Source organism: Ambystoma mexicanum, chromosome 8, assembly GCF_040938575.1.
Source record: "Ambystoma mexicanum isolate Mex_15411 chromosome 8, UKY_AmexF1_1, whole genome shotgun sequence".
Classification (NCBI taxonomy): domain Eukaryota; kingdom Metazoa; phylum Chordata; class Amphibia; order Caudata; family Ambystomatidae; genus Ambystoma; species Ambystoma mexicanum.
In genome coordinates this window covers 921,362,494-921,381,707 of record NC_090929.1, presented here as the reverse complement: position 1 = coordinate 921,381,707, position 19,214 = coordinate 921,362,494, and positions in this window count along the sequence as shown.

The following is a 19,214-nucleotide window of genomic DNA, read 5'->3' as shown; positions in this document are numbered from 1 at the left end:
GATTTTCTGAAAACTAAATGATTAGTTTCTTCTCTAAGCACTTGAGGCAGGTCATTCCATGCATATGCCATGAGCACTGGGAATGAGCGTCCATTTCCACAAGCTCTCTTGGTCCTTGCCACTTTTAGAAACTGGGCAGAAGTTGATCGAAGATTTCTGATGGGCTGGTATATGGAAACTCTTTCCTTCAGATAACTAGGTGCAAGCCCATAAATGCACTTGTGACAAAGGGTCTATAATTTAAATGAGATCCTGGCAGCCAAGATCTCAGATATAGGTAGCCAGTGCAACTCCTTCCCAGCAAGGGTAGTCGATTTGGACCGTTTCATACTGTAAATAATGCAAACAGATGCATTTTGGATTTTTTCCAATCTCAAAATATCTTCCTTATTGGCACCCCCCAACAAGACATTGCAATAATCCAAATGTGGAAGAATAATGACCCCTCACTAATTTGGCTCGGTTATTTTTAGAAATTAGCGGAGCCACCTGTCTTGGTTCTATGTAATTTCAACGTCAGGCATTTGAAAGCCTGAAATTTAAAAGTGTTTGACAGTTCATAGATTTTGTATGTTTTGTTTGGGGGGTCCCCTCCCCCAATTCCCCCCTCCTGCACCTATTTTTACCTATACCCAACCCCCCAACAACTTATCTGTCATTTCCCACCCCCCCCAAAAAAATTAGATGAACTGTCAAACACGTTTAAACTGCAGGTTTTGAAATGCCCGACGATGAAAGAACATTGTACCCCTGTCTTAATACTCTTAGATAGTATTGAGTGTTTTTTATTATAGCATCTACTTGGGCCCCCGCATCCAGAGTAACTTCCAAATATGTACCCAGGGCCTTTACCTTGTTTACCACTGCTACCTGGTAGCCCTCCACCACAAAACTAGAAAGGGTTGGGAGCTAAGGTCTCTCAGGACTTCTTGAATCCATATATCATGTGCTCAATTGTTCCGGCATTTAAGCACAACCAGTTTGTGTTCATCCAGTTTTTTATAACTTGGTAGACCTCATTTAATTCATTCTGATCTTCCTGGTGGTCTCCTGATAACTCTAATGACAAGTGGAAGTAATCTGCATAATTTGTAAAGAAAAAACCCAGTCTTTCCAGTTCTCTAAATAGGGGTACTATATAGATGTTGAAAAATAAAGGGTATAAACATGCCCCCTGGGGGACACCACACAAGATGGTCTCCTCCTCAGAGGATGAATCTCCCCAGTACACCCTAGATTTTCTACCCTCCAGGAAGGATCTGACCCAATGTATTGTCTCATCGGCAAGTCCACCCATGTCTCGCAGCCACTTTAGTAAGATCTCATGGTCTAGCAGATCAAATGCTGCACTTAAATCTAGCAGTATCAGTAGCCCTGATCTGCTTTTCTCCAGCAGTGTCCACATATAGGTCTGGATGTCCATCAAGGAACTTTCCATGCCATGAAAGCGGCAAAAACATGATTGTCTTAAATGCAATCGACCAGAGTTTTGTATATAAAGTTGAAGATGGATTGTAGCCACTGTGTGAACCAACTTAAGGAAGAACAAGTTGTTTGTAATGGGGCAAAAATGTGCAGCATCCTTAGGATACAGGCCTATCTTCTTCAGTAAATGAGTAACTGCCACCGCTTCAATAGCTTGTGGAACAGTATTATACTTAAACGAAACGTTGATAAATCTGCATAGGAAAGGTGCGAAGATATCCAAGTGATCCAAAATTATCTTGGAAGGGATAAGATCCCAGGGCAACTAGTCAGATTCATAGCTCTCATGATACCCGTGGTTTCAGAAACTAATATCTCTGGAAATTTATACCCTATAGCGGATGATTCCTGATTAGAAACTTTATTCCTGGGTAGTGAGTGATTGGTCGTATGGCTAGTTTCAGCGTTCCCTGAGGTGAAAGAATCCAAATCAGATTTTTGGCTCTGTAGTTCTTTTCTGATTTTATTTTGTGCACATAACAATTCATTTGAGAAGGCTTTCTGTGTTCTGATACAGTTCTCTTGAGTGGGAGTAATGGTGTGATTTAATACTTGATATTCCTCCCATGACCTAAAGAGACAGAAGAGTTATTTTGTTTTATTTCCAGCCATGTCTATCTGGTCATTGTAATAAGTGCACTTTGATTCCATGATTTTTTCTTTGTAGGCTTTTTCATGTAACTTCCAGGCCACTTTTTTATTTAAATTTTGATATTTGAGCTGGACACACTTTTCATGTCTCTTGCTGGCTTTTAGTTTAGCCAGCTCAGGTGTAAACCATTTTTGTTGGTGAGTGGTTTTCCTAGTTTGTTTAGGCTTCATAGGGGCGACATTATCCAACAGGATTGTCATCTCTCTATTGTATTTCTCCACAAGTGTATCTGGGTGATCTAAATCACTTGTCATTTTCATAAGGGAAACCATACACTCAGATAATGTATCTGCTGTAAGGGCCTTTTAATTTCTCTGTACAACTTTACACACTGGTTCATGTTTAGAATTGGAAAGGGGTCGGAGCTGTATTTGACTTGAAATAATCAAATGTCCGACCATATACAGATATAGTTGTAATCTCTGTTAATGCTATATTATAGCTAGCCATCCTATCCAGGGTATTCCCTCTAATATGTGTAGGGTCATTATTATGCACAAAGATATTATTATTATTATTATTATTGCTAAGCGGTTTTTGCAATTCCTTAGCTTTTTTGTCTAAAGCATTTCCTTTCCACAGATTGAAGTCCCCTGCTAGTATTATAGCAGACTTTATCTTCTGCATTCCATTTAATACATTGATAAAATCTGCATTAAAGTTATTCGAAACTCCTGGTGGCCTATATACAGTAGTTAGATTTATGCTACAATTAGGATTGGGGATGATTTTAGTATGTAAAATATCACATCCCTCACAAACAATTTTTATTTCATACATTTTTAGCTCTTCCGTGCAGATGACAGCAATGCTGCCGCCACGACCATCATTACAATGTTTTCCAAAGAACTTGTAACCTGGTGGGTTGACCTGTTCAATAGTGAGTCCATGCGCTTCCGATAACCAAGTCTCTGTAACACACATGATGTCAACATTATGATCTAGGATATAATCTCGAATTTCCAGTGCGTGTTTAACCAGAGATCTGGTATTCAGATGTGCTAGGTTCAAAGATGAAATATTTGGAGGTATGGGGGCAATTTTTTTGGTAGTGAGTTTTGACAGATCACAATATCAGGTTTATCTGTTTCCCTGCCAGTTTGCATGATGTCATGCATTACATGACAAGGTAGGGGGATGTGTTGGCAGGAACACTTAGTGTGTGTCTTTATTTGGGCGGCTTTGTGTATGATTGAGGATTTGGGAGCAGTAGCATTGTTGGTAAGGGGGTACATGGCTGATTTGTATGTTAACCGTATGACATGCCATTTAGCAAGTGTGTGCTTTGGAGTAGAACTATTTACTTTTCAAATGGAATAATCCTAGTTGTCGAAGGGTGAGAAAAAGGTTGGGAAAGGAGTACAGCCTGGAAAGGACAATGTGTTCATGTGTGAAATTCCATTAATTTTCTGCACCTATATGCTTCCTACATGAGTACAGCAATTATTACACTTCTTGGATTTATGTATCCACATTTATGCTTGGTACTGTTGTCGATGCACACATACATTATTTTGCCTTTCTAACTAATGTTACATTCTGTGAAGTGTGCAACGTAAGTGGCAGGCACCCTGTTGTTATGCCTGCAATGTATGTACTTGGTTTAGGTTTGCTGTTTTTGTGCGATAATTTTGCAAATGTTGTAGGAGATGCTTTAGTGCGGAAAATAATTTGTACCATTGTCAGAAGGAAATAAGAGAGTTCCTGTTGGTATATTGCAATGGCTGCTATGGGTAAATGAAAACTTTCAAAGCGCATACTAATGAAGTGGCACTTGATGGTAGGTGATTTGAGGAATGACAGAATGCTTTTTGAGAACGTTTTGGAGGTTCAGTTGCAGATAACCTGTTTACAGGCACTTATAACATAGTTGTAAAAATACTGTAGAAACAATATATGTACCTGTAGTTTGTGGTGATGGGTGGTAATGTGGATGAATCTGGATGCAGACATATTGGATAGTTTCACAGAAGACTTTACTGGTATGACACGAGACTCTGAATGTTTAACGGTACATAAGGAGTGTTGTACAGAATTGCTAGAGATCTTGGATGTGATTGGTGGATGCGTGTGTGACTATTTAACAGTACCCAATGAGGGAGTGCTGGAAAAAATATAGTGGATAGGGAAGAAGGTCTGCTACTGCTTTACTGGGGCGCAGCCCTTGCGGTACTTGGGGAAGCACACGTGCCACATTCTGACCTTCTCAGCATGCTGGCCATGGGAATGGGACCGTGGGGATTATCCAATCAGGATCTGACGGTGTGCTTTACAGTAAGGGGTGGTAATATTGTTTTTCATTACTTTGTGTATTGAGGGTGACAGACATGAAGAGACGCACAGTGTTGATTGTGGGTGATGCCTTTGTGCTAGATCTGTACATGTATGCCCTGGAAAAAGACTTTGATGTCAATTTTGATTTGGAAGGAGTGGAGGCTTTGTGGTGCAATGCCGATTTTGTGCAGTTTCGGCATTGTGCTAGCACTTTGCAGAGCAGTGGCCACTTTTGCAAACGTTGATGTAGTTGTGGTGCATTATGGCGGCCAGCATTTGGGTTATGTAGCTTGTTCATGTTTGTTCCATCAACTAAAGAGGTTGATGAAAGCAGTGAAGCACCTTTTTCCCACTGCCAAGGTGGTTTTCTCTTCCATACCACCATGAAGAGTATGGGACTTTACCAATATGCTTTTGTCCCCAGTCAGAGGTCGAAGGTGTCTTATGAACAGAATCATTTGTGATGCCCTGTGCACTCCTGGGATGTTCTTCTGTAACAAAGATATCATTGATTATCAAAGTGTGAACCTTTTTGATGCAAATTACATTTTTTGTCCGCCATTGGAAATGGTATTTTGTTTCACCATTTACAGGATGTGTTAAAGAGGTTATTATAAGAATGTGAGGAGAAGAAGAAAACACAAACTCCTATAAAAAACAAAAAAAGGTGTTTGTATACAAGCACCAAAATAATAAAAAGGCTCTTTTCAGATCCACCACTAAGGATGAAAACCCCTACCTAGGTTGAAATGTGTTCACCCACTCCTGTACACAGCATAATGTGTCCCCAGATATCGCAATATTTTCAGGATCGCACGTGCCACATCTGGGGCTTTTGAGGATGCCAGGCATGGAAATGGGACTGTGGAGGCTAATGGATTGGCCAATAACTTTCCTGGGTCTTGTGTGTAAGCAGAGATTGCACTTTGTTTGTTTGTTTGTTTCTTTCTTTATTTGTATTGCGCGCCAGACCCGCGGGTATCAGAGCGCAGAGGTTAAAAAGAAATTCACAGCTTAGGTTACAGAAATAAATTAAACAATGCAAACAAATATATACAGGGTCAGGCATAGGTGACAATTACAAAACTTACAATCAAAGTTGAGAGGAAATTCACAGCTTGGGTTACAGAGGTAAATTGCATGAGGCAAACAAATATATGCACGGGCAGGCATGGGTAACAGTTACGGATCTTATAATAAGGAGTGGGCAAGTGAGTAGGGTGTGCTAAATTAGAGCAGAATGGTAGAAATCTAACGGACTAGGTGAAGAGAGGTGAAGGGGATCAGGTGTTAATGATCTATTGCCTTAAGCCAATTAGTGCAGTTAAGTCTAAAGTTCTGGTATAATTGATCCTCCCGGAGTGAGGGTGGCAGGGAGTTCCATGGCTGGGCCGCTCTGACGGGAAAGCTACTACCTCCCACCTTAGAATGTTTAAATCTGGGAATGGAAAGGCAATTGGTGTTAACTAGTCTGGAGGGTCTAGTGGATGTCCTTCTGTGGAATCTCTCAGATAGATAGCTGGGAGGAGCGTTATTCAATGATTTATGAATCAGTGATACTGTTTTAAGATGGATTTTGTCGTTAGTCGACAGCCAGTTGTTTTGTCGCCTAATCTCAGATATATGATCTCTCCTATCTACACCGAGGGCGCACTAAGGGCATTATTTTGGAGGCTTTGGATTCTCCTGATGATAGTTTTATTGGAGCCAATGTAAAAGGTGTTTGTAATAATCTAACCGGGACAGAATGAGGGCTCTGGTCAAGACGATGCAACTGTTGTTGGATAGAAAAGGTTTTCCGGTTCTAATAAGTTTACAAGTGTAGGCGGTGGTGGAGATCAGGACATTCACTTGTTTGGTAAAGGAGAGAGTTGAGTCGAGGTAAAAACCTATTGTTTTTACCTCGTTGGCCACTTTGATGAGGAGACCATCGATTATGAAGGAGGTATATTCATGTCCTAGTTTTTTTAGATTAGTGGCGGTACCCAGGATAATGAGATCTGTGTTGTCATCATTCAGGCATAGACCGTGAGTTGTCATCCATGCCTGGATGATGAGGTAAACTCTATTGACCAAGGCCAAATCCTTAACATAATCCCCTGAAAGTGGGAGGAGAATCTGAGTATCATCCGGATAGTTAGAAGAGGTGATACCAAGATTATCCAGATCATCGAAAAGGGGCTTAGTGAATATGTTGTACAACGTAGGAGGGATGCAGGATCCCTGGGCCACCCCAGAGGTAATGGGAATAGGATATGCAGCTGCTGAAAGGGAGAAGACCCTCATGGTCCGATCGCTCAGAAATGACTCAATCCAGACTATAGCCTCCTTGGAGAAGTGAGCGGCTGAGTCTAGATGGCTGCACAAGACCCCGTGGTCCAGAAGGTCGAATGCAGTCAGGAGGTGGAGGAGGAGAAGGAGGGCTGATTTCCCCTATCTCTTAGCTCATCGACTTGGGCCTTCATGTCAATTAGAACGGTTTCTGTTCCGTGTTGGGGACGGAAGCCCGATTGGCGTGCTCCTAGAAGGTGATGTAATTCAAGGAATCTCTGGATTTGAAGGTGTGCAACCTTATCTAATATTTTTAAAAGAAAAGGTACAGTCGTGATAGGCCGGTCATTGGTTGGTATAAGAGGGTCTATTGCTTTTTTTTAGCAGTGGGCGCACCCTTGATTCTTTAAGATTGGTGTGGATGGTGCCTGACATGAAGGAGGCTTTGATAAGTTTTGAGATGAATGGAGGTAGATCCCTCGCTGTATCCTGGATAACCTGGGCTGGACAGGGGTCACCCTGGAAATTAGAAGGTTTGAGTGAAAGTATGACTTTTTCTAGCTCAAGGATTGATGTTTTAGAGAAGTAGAAGTGGGTCGGATGGGTATCATGGGTCGGAGGTGTATTGATAAGAGGAGGTGAGGGGTTAAGGGATGCTTTTTTAAAAACTATTTTATTTTGGAGGGTGGTTATTTTGTTAGAGAGCGCATGCAGGTTGTCAGAGCACCAGCTTTTGTCTTTGGTACAAGTGTCTGGCAAGGGGTTAGGGGTCTCTAGTTCTTTTAGGATCGTAAAAAGTTCTTTCATGCTCGAATTAGCTTGAGAGGTCTGGTTGTTGTAGGATTCTCGTTTGGCCAGGCAAATTTCTTTTTTGTAAAGGGAAGAGATCTTGGTAAGTTTAATTCTGTTTGCTTCTGAGGGGAGTAGTCTCCAGGAGGCCTTGCAGCTTCTTTCTTTTTGCCGTATGTTTTCTAGATGTAGGGTGAACCACTTGTTCAGATGGGCTTTAGGCTTACTTGGTCTCAATTTCAGCAGGGCAATGAAATCTAGTGATGTAGTCATTATTTTGTTATACTCATCGACAAGGATTCCGGGATCGGTACTGTCTGGAAGAGAATTAAGGGTGGGGAGAATAGAAGGAATAAGTCTATCCACTGTAATCAGCTTTTTGTATCTGGTTAAGGTGGGTGGGGTTGTGGGGGTAAGTATGGAAAGAGGTCTGGTGGAGGTGAGTGTGAATGACAGAAGGGAGTGGTCAGTCCAAACTTGAGGGGATACGGAAGTGATAATAGTGTGGCAGTTGTAGTCAGCCACCCAATCTAGGATTCTCCTTTTATTGTGAGTAGGCTCATTAGTCCTTTGGGTCAGGCCAAGTTCAGTCAGGATGTTAGCACTTGTGGTGGCATGTTTGTCAAGTGGGTCTTTGAAGCCCAAGTTGAGATCACCTAAGAGTATGGTGTAGATATCATCCTCAAATGTCCCAATGGGGGCAGGGGGTCTGTAGATCAGATGAATGGTGAGGGTCTGGGAGTTAACCAGCAGTAATTTGGCAGTAAGAACTTTGCAGGATTGATGTCTTGAGGGGGGGTGAGTCTCATGGATAGGCTAGATTAAGAGATGATGGCGATGCCTCCACCTCGCGCCTCATGTCTGTCCTGTCTAAGAATAGGGTAGTAGTGTTATGAACTTAGTGACTTTCTGCTATATTTAGTGAGAAATCACACCTCCTAGCGACTTTGTACTGTAAAAGTGCCTAGCGCGAAATCTACCTTCTTTCTTCCATTGGTTTGGAAACGTACACTTTTTTATATTTTTTGCCAATCCAAAAAAAGCACTACATTTCTTGCTAGCCATGTGGCTAGTAGTTGCCAATTGTTTCTGAATAAATGCTCTATAAGCGCAAACTGCATCACATGTCATGAAAAACTCACAGTTGTGTACTCTAGAGACGAATGCAGAAGTGTATGGTTACGATTGTGTGCTTCAGGTGGCTAATTGTATGGGTTTTGGGGGACTCTTACATACATTTGGCATTTGTGATGTCATCTTTGATTTCATGGATGTTAGTCCTTGTTAGTCCTTGCAGTGCACAGTCATGGCGTAAGTTATGGTTGCTTAGCGTACCATAACTGGCAAATTTCTGTTTTTTTTTGTTTTTGTTGTACTTGTAACCATAATATGGATAGATTGTTCTTAGTGCATAGTAACTATAATGTTCCTTCAAAAAAGCTTTTGCACTGAATTTGATTGATAGGTTTTTCTTACGGCAACTGAACCATAAAGTCCCTTTAACAACGTTTTTTTCACTATATATATATAGTATGTATATATATGTGCATGTATATATATGTGCATGTATTACCTGATATTACCTGATATGCATATACAGTAAAAAACAAGGTAACATTATTTGGCTAGGGAGTCATTTGAAATCATTGCTCAGTAGCTGTTGGAATATATTTGTTTTGATTGTGAGGCATCACATAAGAAAAACTATTCTTCTGGCTTGCACTAAAGTATTTGCAGAGAGATGTTTACAGCTTACACTATGCACTTTATAAATTTGGCATTAATGTTCTCTATATCCCTCTATATGTATTTATTGTGTCATAGGAATGCATTATTTGTACAAAAGCACTATGCACTCTATATCGTCCCAACGCTATTTGTCATAGGAATGCATTGTTTGCACAGTAGCACTATGCACCTTATATTGTCCCTATGCTACTTACTTAGCGAAGAAACTAATCTCGCTTTCAGGCATTTTACAACAATGGCAAAATGCATAAGTAGTTACTTGTTGGGTCTGCTAATATTTTTGAAAGACTTATTTTTTTACCCCTGCCTACATGCACCTTATGTGACAGACAACATTACATCATTTAGATAAAAACACATGGGACCATCATTTGGCAAAGGAGTTAACAGTAGTCATCGTTAGAAGCAGATGTTGTTCTTGCTGTGTCGTATTATACAACAAAAAAGAAAAAATTCCTTTATTATATTGGAATATTTTAGAGAGATACTTACAGTCTGCATCATGCATTTTATAAATACGACAAGAACATTCTATATTATTCCATATGAATTCATTATATCATAGGAATGTATTGTTGATACAAAAGCACTATGCACTTTATCTTTATTGAATGCTACATACTCAGCGAAGATAGGTATCTCGCTTCTAGGTACTTTGTAACATGGCAAGATGTGTAAGTAGTCACTTCTTGGCTTTGTGAATACTTAAGGCAGATTTATATTATTACCTCTGCCTTATGCATTTAATAGAAAAAATAACACCATGTTACTTACATGGGAGTTTTAATGTTTCCGCATTGCCCTTATAACTGTGGTTTATGTCATATACTATAAGTTGGTTTTTAAGAATACTCATATTTAAAATACCAATTGTATTTGCATGTGTCTTATGATGGCTACAAAGTTATGTTTAACATCCATACATGTGTTTATACCATTCAGTAATGCGAACCAGCAGCCCAAGCCAAGATAGCTAATTGCCATTATTTTTAAGACTTTAAGTCACCTTTTTTATGTCTTTCACTGTGGGGGGAGTGTTTGCTATATAAACAAACACTCGATGGGTGATGAGTGACTGTGAACAAGCCACTGGTTAGTGGTGAAACGCGTCAGGCTGCCGTCTGGCAAAGCATATATTGCATTGGGAGAACACTTTTTATCTGCTGCATTTGTAAAATAAAGGCTGTTATATTTCACACAACCGAAGATGCAGTGTGTTGCTGTTGGATTCCCGTGATGATTTCAATCATTGAAACACTTTCTTGTTCGTGGAGTGCTGCTCGCCTGAATAGTTTCTGCGGAAGCTGTTTGTTTTTTGAAATATATATATATATATATATATATATATATATATATATATATATATATATATATATATATATATATATATGCATACATTAAGTAAACACACCATCTGCAAGAAAACTGAAATAGAGAAACAATGTACAAAACCCACCCTTGGGAAAGAACATGGAATATACATGAATATACATATACATGAATACAGAGAATAGAGAGAATGCAGAACTCAGAACAAGAAAACAGGGGTGAAGACAATTCAATAACCACAAAGTTATGTTTAAAACGGATATGTCTTTGATGAAAAAAGTGCATAAGTGCCTTAACAAGTCTCTCGGGCCCAAAATGAACTAAGCAACAAATGCAAACAAGTCTCGCAGTGTTTGTGGTTCAAAGAGGCTTGAATTTGGTGGTTGCATTGTTGTAGATGCAGAGTGGTAAAGAGCAGGGCTGAATAGATGCTTATTTTTGGATCAAAGGTGTTTCTTAAAGAAGGGTGGATTGTGAAGGCCACCAGTGTCAGTTCAAGGGTCAGATCGACTTTGAAGATGCTGGTGACTGGATGTGCTGGTCTACATGATCAGTTTGATAATGCACTCAAAGGGCTGTGGATAGAGAGGGCCACCAGGGTCGGCTCGACAGCCGATTAGACAGACAAGATGCTGGCAACTGTATGTGCAGGTCAGTTACAGTTATTCGATGCAGTGTCCGATCATCAGGGCATGATGATCCAACAGAGTCAGTTTGTCTGGCGCTGAATATCAGCAATGATGATTCTGGGGCAGAAAGTGGTCTTTCGAAGGTAGCAGATGCAACAAAGAACTTGTAGTTCGAGCTTAGCCAAACATTCTCTCAGGCAGCGTGTTGTGGCCGAAAACAGGTTCTAATGTGCAGTACGAGTTCAAAAAGCTTGGTGAGTGTGAAAGGTAGCTCTGGACGTGGTTTTCATGTGGTTGATCAGGCTTGAATCATGGCTCAAAAAGGTTCGGTCGTGGGAATGCAGGAATTTGGACTGTCCTGATGCCAAAGTGCTGTGAGTCTTTGTTAGGGTTCTCAGGGACAAGAGACGTCTACGTTGTCAGGCTCCTAAAACAATTAAAGCTCTGCACACTTTCAAGGGTCTTTTACAACAACGAGGTCCTGGGCAGCAGTGTGACTAGTAGACATGAAGCCAGTAGCCGAGTTCACCCTCAATGTGCCCTGTGAATGGGTATGAATAGAGCTTTCCTCTATATTGGACACTCAGTCTCCCTCTCACTGGTGGTGGGCTTTGGAAAGTCAACTCTCCCAACAAGTTAATCTAAAGAAGAAGCATGAGACTGTTTATTTTAAAGGCAAATGTCTACAAGGGTTTGGTCAAAAGCAAGCCTGGTTCTTGGTGTAATGGGACTTTGCCTCTTGGCATCACACCCCAAGTGATTTGTGCTACAAGAAGTGTGGTGGGTCAGGAAGGAAAAATAGTAGCAGAGTGAAACAAGATGGTGAAACATTCCACCAACTGTAAGGAGGTCTCTCCATCTACCCTAGCCCACGCCTTCACTTCTGAGAAGAATCAAAGGCCATTTTGGCAAGCAGAAGCCCAGTGTGTGGCTACTGCTTTTCTGAATGGGTGTGCCATTTTATTCCTGTTCCCAGGACAGATTTCTGTGGAGGGGGCATCTCTCTGGAGAGGGTGTTGCCTACCCTCAAAAGGAACCAAGTGAGGCAATCCCCCAGGCTAAAGTTTTGCTGGCAGCATCAATGACAACCTGGGTGGGTATAATACACTTACACTGCTGAGCTGGGCTCATAGGGCCGGCACTTGTGTTGCATTAAATGGATGTAGCTGGGATAATTAAGAGTAATGCCATTTCATTCCTTTTTTTCCCTTTCATGTTATGTATTGTAATTGTGAATGAACAAGACAAACGTTTACAAATCTGTGGCTTGGGTGAGCCATATATTTCCATTTGGATTTCATTGGTTAATTTGCCTGTGTAATCTATTGTATTATCAGTGTATGTAGCAGAACAATTTCAAAAAATAATATCATTACTCAGTAGTTACAAAACCTTTAACCTGCATGTACATTTATTAATGTTCAATAACAGATACAATTAAACCCAACGTGTTTCTAGAACCATTTCTCTTCATCAGGAGTATATTGCTTTACAGGGTCTGCAAATAATCATAAGATAAATTATTGTCAGGTGGGGGACATAAGAAAGTTACAGATGGCACAGATGAGATGTGCTATGTTGGAAGTAGTTCACCCAAACCCACATGGAGCGGCCATTCAGAGCAACCTGGCACAGAGGGAGCTGTTTTAGATACACCAGTTAGATGTTGTTCACCTGTTAGGGCTGAACGAAGACTTCTACTTGGGGCCCTATTTATTACACTGGAGAGATATATGTAAATGTATTGTTGATCTGTACTAACACCATAGGGTATTTGAACAAGCAGATATGATGAGGAACAATTGGAATGGACCTGAAATAGGACGAAGAAATCTTGTTTGCACAGGGATGCCATGAAATAGATATTATAACATTGAAATATTTGATGAAGTACAGTCTTGTAGATCTTCTAATGTGGATACATTGTAACAATGCAGTGGTGCATATGAGCAAAAGGCCCTTGATGAGGCACATACAATGGTGATTTGTTGCTTAAGAACATATATTTTGGTCATTCTGTCTAGAACGAACCTGCTGTAACAATCTAACATGTGACTTAACTGAACTGATCCACATGATGACCTTAGTTTACAATAACCCATCTTGGAAGGTAATAGGCTTGTTCATGGACCTTGTGACTCTTCTAGTAATCTTTGGCATGTTATATTGTAACCGTGCGAGCCAGCGCCTTAACCCCTCTTTAGACATGGGGACTATGCAGTAGTTGTGGATGAGCAGGTTAGAGAGACGTTCCAGCATCACTTGGAATGCTTATCACACCAATAAAGGCTTTCCACAGAATCATGATATTTTAGACAGCGGTGGGGAAGAAAAATTAGATAAGTCTAAATATAAATCTCTAAGTGGGGACGATTGAACAGTTTTGAGAGTGACATTAGTAAATCATCATTTTTGATCTTCAACACTATGATGTTAAGATTGTAATTATAGCATTCTTATACACATTAGAGACAATCGTTCCTGAGCGTGAAATTCATAAAGTAAACAAACTACGCAGAGTGACGTCACTGCATCGTCCGGCACGTTTGTTTTTCAAAGCGGCCATTTTCAAATATGACAGTATTGGCGAGATAGTCAATCGGCAGTATGCCAGTTGGTAAACAGCTCTGCACTTGAAAAATTGTTTTATACTCGGTTTTTTATAACAATAATTGAGGAAAACAGGGCCATTGACAAAATCTTTAATTTTCATTTAGGTTGATAATAGTGACACAGAGAGCGCACCATTAACTATTTTCGTGTGAGGCCACTTGATACATCTGCCAGTCGGGTCAGAGTTTCTTTGGGTCTTCTCACTACACGTAGCATCTCATCTTTATGCATCCCTCATTCTAAACATTAGTCCCTGGTGAATGTTCCCCCATGCATACATGGATAGCAGTTCTTTCTGAGATGGACTTGGGCTTCCACCATTAACTGATAAACTTTGGTAAACTCATTATACCGCATATTATTACATTCACTCAGTCGCGTGTGACTTATCATAACCCAAGGACATATTCCCCACTACATTATTTATTTTATGTTGTTTAGATTTTCATACCAGAGTCAGCATAACAAACTAAATGGGAACATCTGGTGCACTTGCTTCTTACAGTGACTCTCCGGGGTAAGACAGTTCTTTCTATTAGTATGACCTCCATCAGACATAATGCTCTTTCTTAATGGTTGGTTCTAATATTGATTTTTGTTGTTATTTTAGACTCAATGGCGATCTAAGGTAGAGGTTATGAAGAATGATTAGTGAGTCTGCCCCATCATCAACGTTAGGATCGATTCCAGAATAAAAGAGGTGAATTATCAAGCCCATTTTCCAGATATTCTGCTGTTAAACTTTCTTAAGTCCATCTCATTGACAATCATGTATCTTATGATTATTTGCAGACCCTTTAAAGCAATATACCCGTGATGAAGAGAATTTCTTCTCAAAATGCATTGGGTTTAGTTTTATCTGTTGTTGAAAATTAAAAAACGTGCATGCAAATCTTTTTTTTCACTATTGAGTAATGAAATTATGTTTTGAAATTGTTCTACTACATACACTGATAATTAAATAGATTCCACATCTGAATTAACCGATGAAGTCCGAATGGAAATACATGGCTCACCTAAGCCACAGAGTGCTGCGGACACGAGTTCCGACAATTGGGAACTTTTGTCTTGTTCTGTGTCATAGTATAGTACATGTTTTGTAGTTTTAGAGCTTAAATATCATTTGTATCGCATACTGAGAGTGACTCATAAACACAGTGGAGATTTGTGTGCGTTGTGATCCATCTACTATAATGTATTGTAATTGTGGAAGGTTTAATTTGGCTAAACCAATTTACTTAAACAAAAAAAGAAATACCATCCACCATACCCTAACTCAGTTGTGACATATTTAAAGTTTAACATGCCAACAGGTCAGGAAACATATAATTATAGGATTTTGGAACGAAGTTTCATATCTTACATGCAGCCGCTGTGTTGCAGGGACTTTGGTTGTCACTGCAGCTGTCAACTGACTATGCTCTGTGCCACAGAAGAACGCAGATGACTTGCTGGGCTCCAGTGACTTGGTGGGGTACTTTTCCTGGTGCTGGGTCTGAACTCCCTGACCCTGCCACATAGGCTTGAGGTGCACGGCACCATCGTCCATTACAGATTTACATAGACAATGTCAGCCACATAAGTTGCACTGCACTTTCGCCGCCTAACATCAAGGGCAAACAAGTCTGATTTCATCTGTTTGTCAGTCATCCAGGAAAAAAGTTGTATAACACTCAACAGAACACTGCCATTCTCCTCTCTTTATCAGACTCTGTGTAAGTCACATTGGACTTTTGTATCCAATTTTGTGTATAGCTTGGTTGTTCTTCATTCACCCTCGCAATTTTGCTTCGGGGGGGGGGGGCACTGTTTAATCTCTAGTCCTTTGGTCATTTTCCTGTGGCATTGATAAATCCATTCAGCCTGATTTGTGGAATTATCTGCACGAAAAAAGGGACTTTGCATGCCAAACTGTGTGCAAAATCCCGTTTGGCAATTCATGGCACTTCGTGGAATCCTATGCACAAGACACTTGTGCATAGGATTCACTGCACAGTGAGCATGCAGCACAAATATTAACCATTTTATGAATAAATTAGGCCTCTGCGATTTCTACCATTGTATGTGAGTGTTTCTGCCATTTTGAATTAGGTTTCGTTTTAGCCGCAACCTAGAGAGCCGCAGTGCTGCCAAGTACGTGGCAGGATGGCCTGGCATCACAAATAGTAGCTATTATTCTAAGAGTTAAGCCTCTGTTATACCGTCTCATGAAATCTTTGCCAAGGAAGTTGCGCACACTATGAAATTGTGGTTTTCATCCTTGGCATAGCCAGACAAGTATGCAATAGTAACAGGGACAGATTTTCATGTGGAAGAGCTGGAAGAGCTGCAGGTGCTGGGGTTAGTTCGGGATGCCAAGATATTTGGTGTCACACAGGACAATGGCCTTCTATTAAGTTGATTGCTGGGGATGCAGATTTGACTCTTTGTAAAGACTGTGCATGATTTGGTCATCTCCTGGGGGTGCAAAGTTTGACCTGTTTTTCTACAAACTAATCAGAATATAGCAATGTACTAACTAATTAGAATATGGCAATGTCTGCTGACTTAGGTTTTATATAGGGAGGAGCCAACAGGATGTTTTAAAATAAAGTTAAAAATAATGTTTAGATTGTACACACATTTTGAATACATTCTAAAACAGAGGCATCACTGTCGTGGCCACATTTGGGAGCATTTTTTATCCACAAAGCATTTGGATGTGTGGTGCTCCTCTGAATTGACATTGGTCTTCTTCAAAAGAAGTGTTCTACTTCTCAGAGTGGACAGATGGTTTTATTGCACATGAAGTGCAGCATGGCTGTGAAGCGATGGTGAAAGTATATTGAAACATTAAAAGGATCAAGAGAACAGAGTTCTCCTGGGGATTTTATGTCTATTCTCCATGTATGTTGGTTTACACATGCAAGTCATCACATGCAAATTCTTCACAACATAAAGTAACAAACCATGTGGGCTGCCTAGGTTCCTTAGCATACAACGTACATCAGCGTGAAGTCAGAAACAATATTCTTTTGTATGACGGATGTTTGCGAAGACATTTGTGAAAATTGACAGCAAAACTTCATCTGTGTCTTTTATCTTTTGAAGGAGTTGGGTAACTGAAATGTTTAAGAAATGAGAGCCTGTTTTAGTGTGTGTGCAACTCTATTGCATAGAGCTGCTAGTTAACTTTCTAACAAGAGGTGGAGAATCATATCTTTCTCCTTTTCTTATAGGAAAGAGTAGATTAAATCAATGTGCCTCTCCACAAAAAATTCCCAAATGCAACCGGGGAAGGACTCTGGGTGTTCCCTCAAAGACTCAGAAACATAAGTCGGTTTATTGAGCAGGTGGGCAGAGAGGCCATGACAAAGAGGAGCAGGGTGAGAAGAGCGCCACAAAGGAGAGACCTGGGGAGGAGAGCGGAGGAGACCCCAAGGCCCGTATTAGGTCAAAGAGATTGGCTTGGGAACTAAGAGGGACTGGGGGACCTTACACTTCAGGAAAGGGGTGAACAAGGGTGCAGGTGGGCCTAAGTGCAACATGCGGGAGCACAAGCCCCCAGTGAGGGATAAATACAGGGGAGAAGATAACTCCCAGGCCGCAAGTCCAATAGGAGAGCACTATCTCCCCCAGGACAAATAAACCAGAATAGGGGGCCAAAGACGTACACATGCCTTTTCAGGAGCTAAGGGAAGGTAGAACTTTTTCCCAGCCGGAGCAAGGGGCCACGGTTAGTGGAAGGCTTCCTGGAGGGTCAGGATCGTTCCCCTAATTGATAATGCAATAGACAGACTACTAGAGGCTTCAAAGACCAGGACCAAAATGTGATGCAGTCACTTCTTAAACAATACTTCATGGACATTGGGGATAAAATATCAGAAACAGTCCAGAAACTAATGACCAACATGAGGGAGGACCTGGTTGCAGCACTACAGGAGATAAAGCAAGATGTGACTAAAATGGAGGAAAGGTTGGACACACACATGAAAGCGATACAAGAACTGACAGAGGACTCAAGGAAAACAGAGGCCTGGGTAGAGCAAATGCAAATCGCAACCCACAACATGCCAGAGGACATTCTAGATAAAGATCTTGAAGCAGTGGTGAAAGGCATCTTCGAAGACCAACTAGAAACAGAGGAAAAGCCAGAGGTGAGAATAGACAGGATTCACAGAGTCTGCCCCCTCAGAGCGGAACAATGGGCACGGCTCAAAGGTGTCCTGGCAGCATTGCAAGACTATAAAATCGAGGAACACATTTGTAATTACCAAGCAAGGCCAAAAAAATAACATACAATGGGTCTGAGCTGGTGCTTTTTCCAAGACCTGTCCGAGACAACCTTGGCCAAAGGGAGAAAAATGCCCCCCGTTTTTCGGGCACTTAAAGGCAAGAATATCAGTTGTCAGGTGGACGTTTCCGTTTGGTCTATTGTTTGAATGGCAGGGGAAGCAATATCAGATTACTTCATATGTAGAAGGCCTGAGGATTTTGGCGATCGAGGAAGGCGAACGGGACACAAGGCCCCCCATTCAAAGGTTCAAACAGTGCTCAAGTGCTGGGAATGGTCAACAGTGGTACAACCAAAGTGGAATAAGAAGAGGGGGTACCACCCCCAACGGAAAGGTCCTGCTACCGGAGTGGCATGAGGGAGGAGGACACCTCCAGTGAAAGATAGACTATCCTGAAAACAGGACACTGAGATACAAAGGGCCAAACAAAAAGTAAGCCTGGGGAGGGTGAACAAAGTGATGGACACAGAAAGCTCTGTGGGGATGCGATCCGGAATGGGTTGGGGAAACCCACTGATGTGCTTGCTGCAAGGTGTAAGGGGCTCAATTCCCCGGGGATGAGATTCAGGAGGTGCAAGGGGCGAGTTGAGCCCATCCATCCAGGGAGAGGGAAAGGGTGGAGGGGAAAGGAGGGAGAAGGCAAAGGAAGGGGGCTTGTGGTGGAAGAGGGGAGTCTGAAAGAGCATAAGAGACATAAGGCAGGAGGTACCTGATATAAAAACATTAGAGGAGATCCACATACAGACCTGGGGCAGGGATTGTATAACATTACAAGGCTTCCCTAAAACTACCAGTCTACAGAAAAGAACAAGAGGGCGGGAGTGCTGGAAGCTTTATTAAACATCCTTGAGTTTATAGTGACTGAGATGGATAGGGATACCCAAGACAGATACCTAGCTTTAAACATAAAAGGGAGGGGGCTACATGATAGCAACCCTCTATGCCCTAAATATGGGTTAAGATGCTTTCATCCAACGTGCCCTGGTTAAACTAGAAACATTTGCGAAGGGCCCATAATCCTAACAGGGAACTTTAATATGGTTTGGGACCCAGAAAAGTACAGATCCACAAAAACTAAGGGGGCCCAAGGGAAACAGTTGAAGGAATTAAGAGAGAAAGTGGAGAGGCTAGCTTAGTGGACATAGGGAG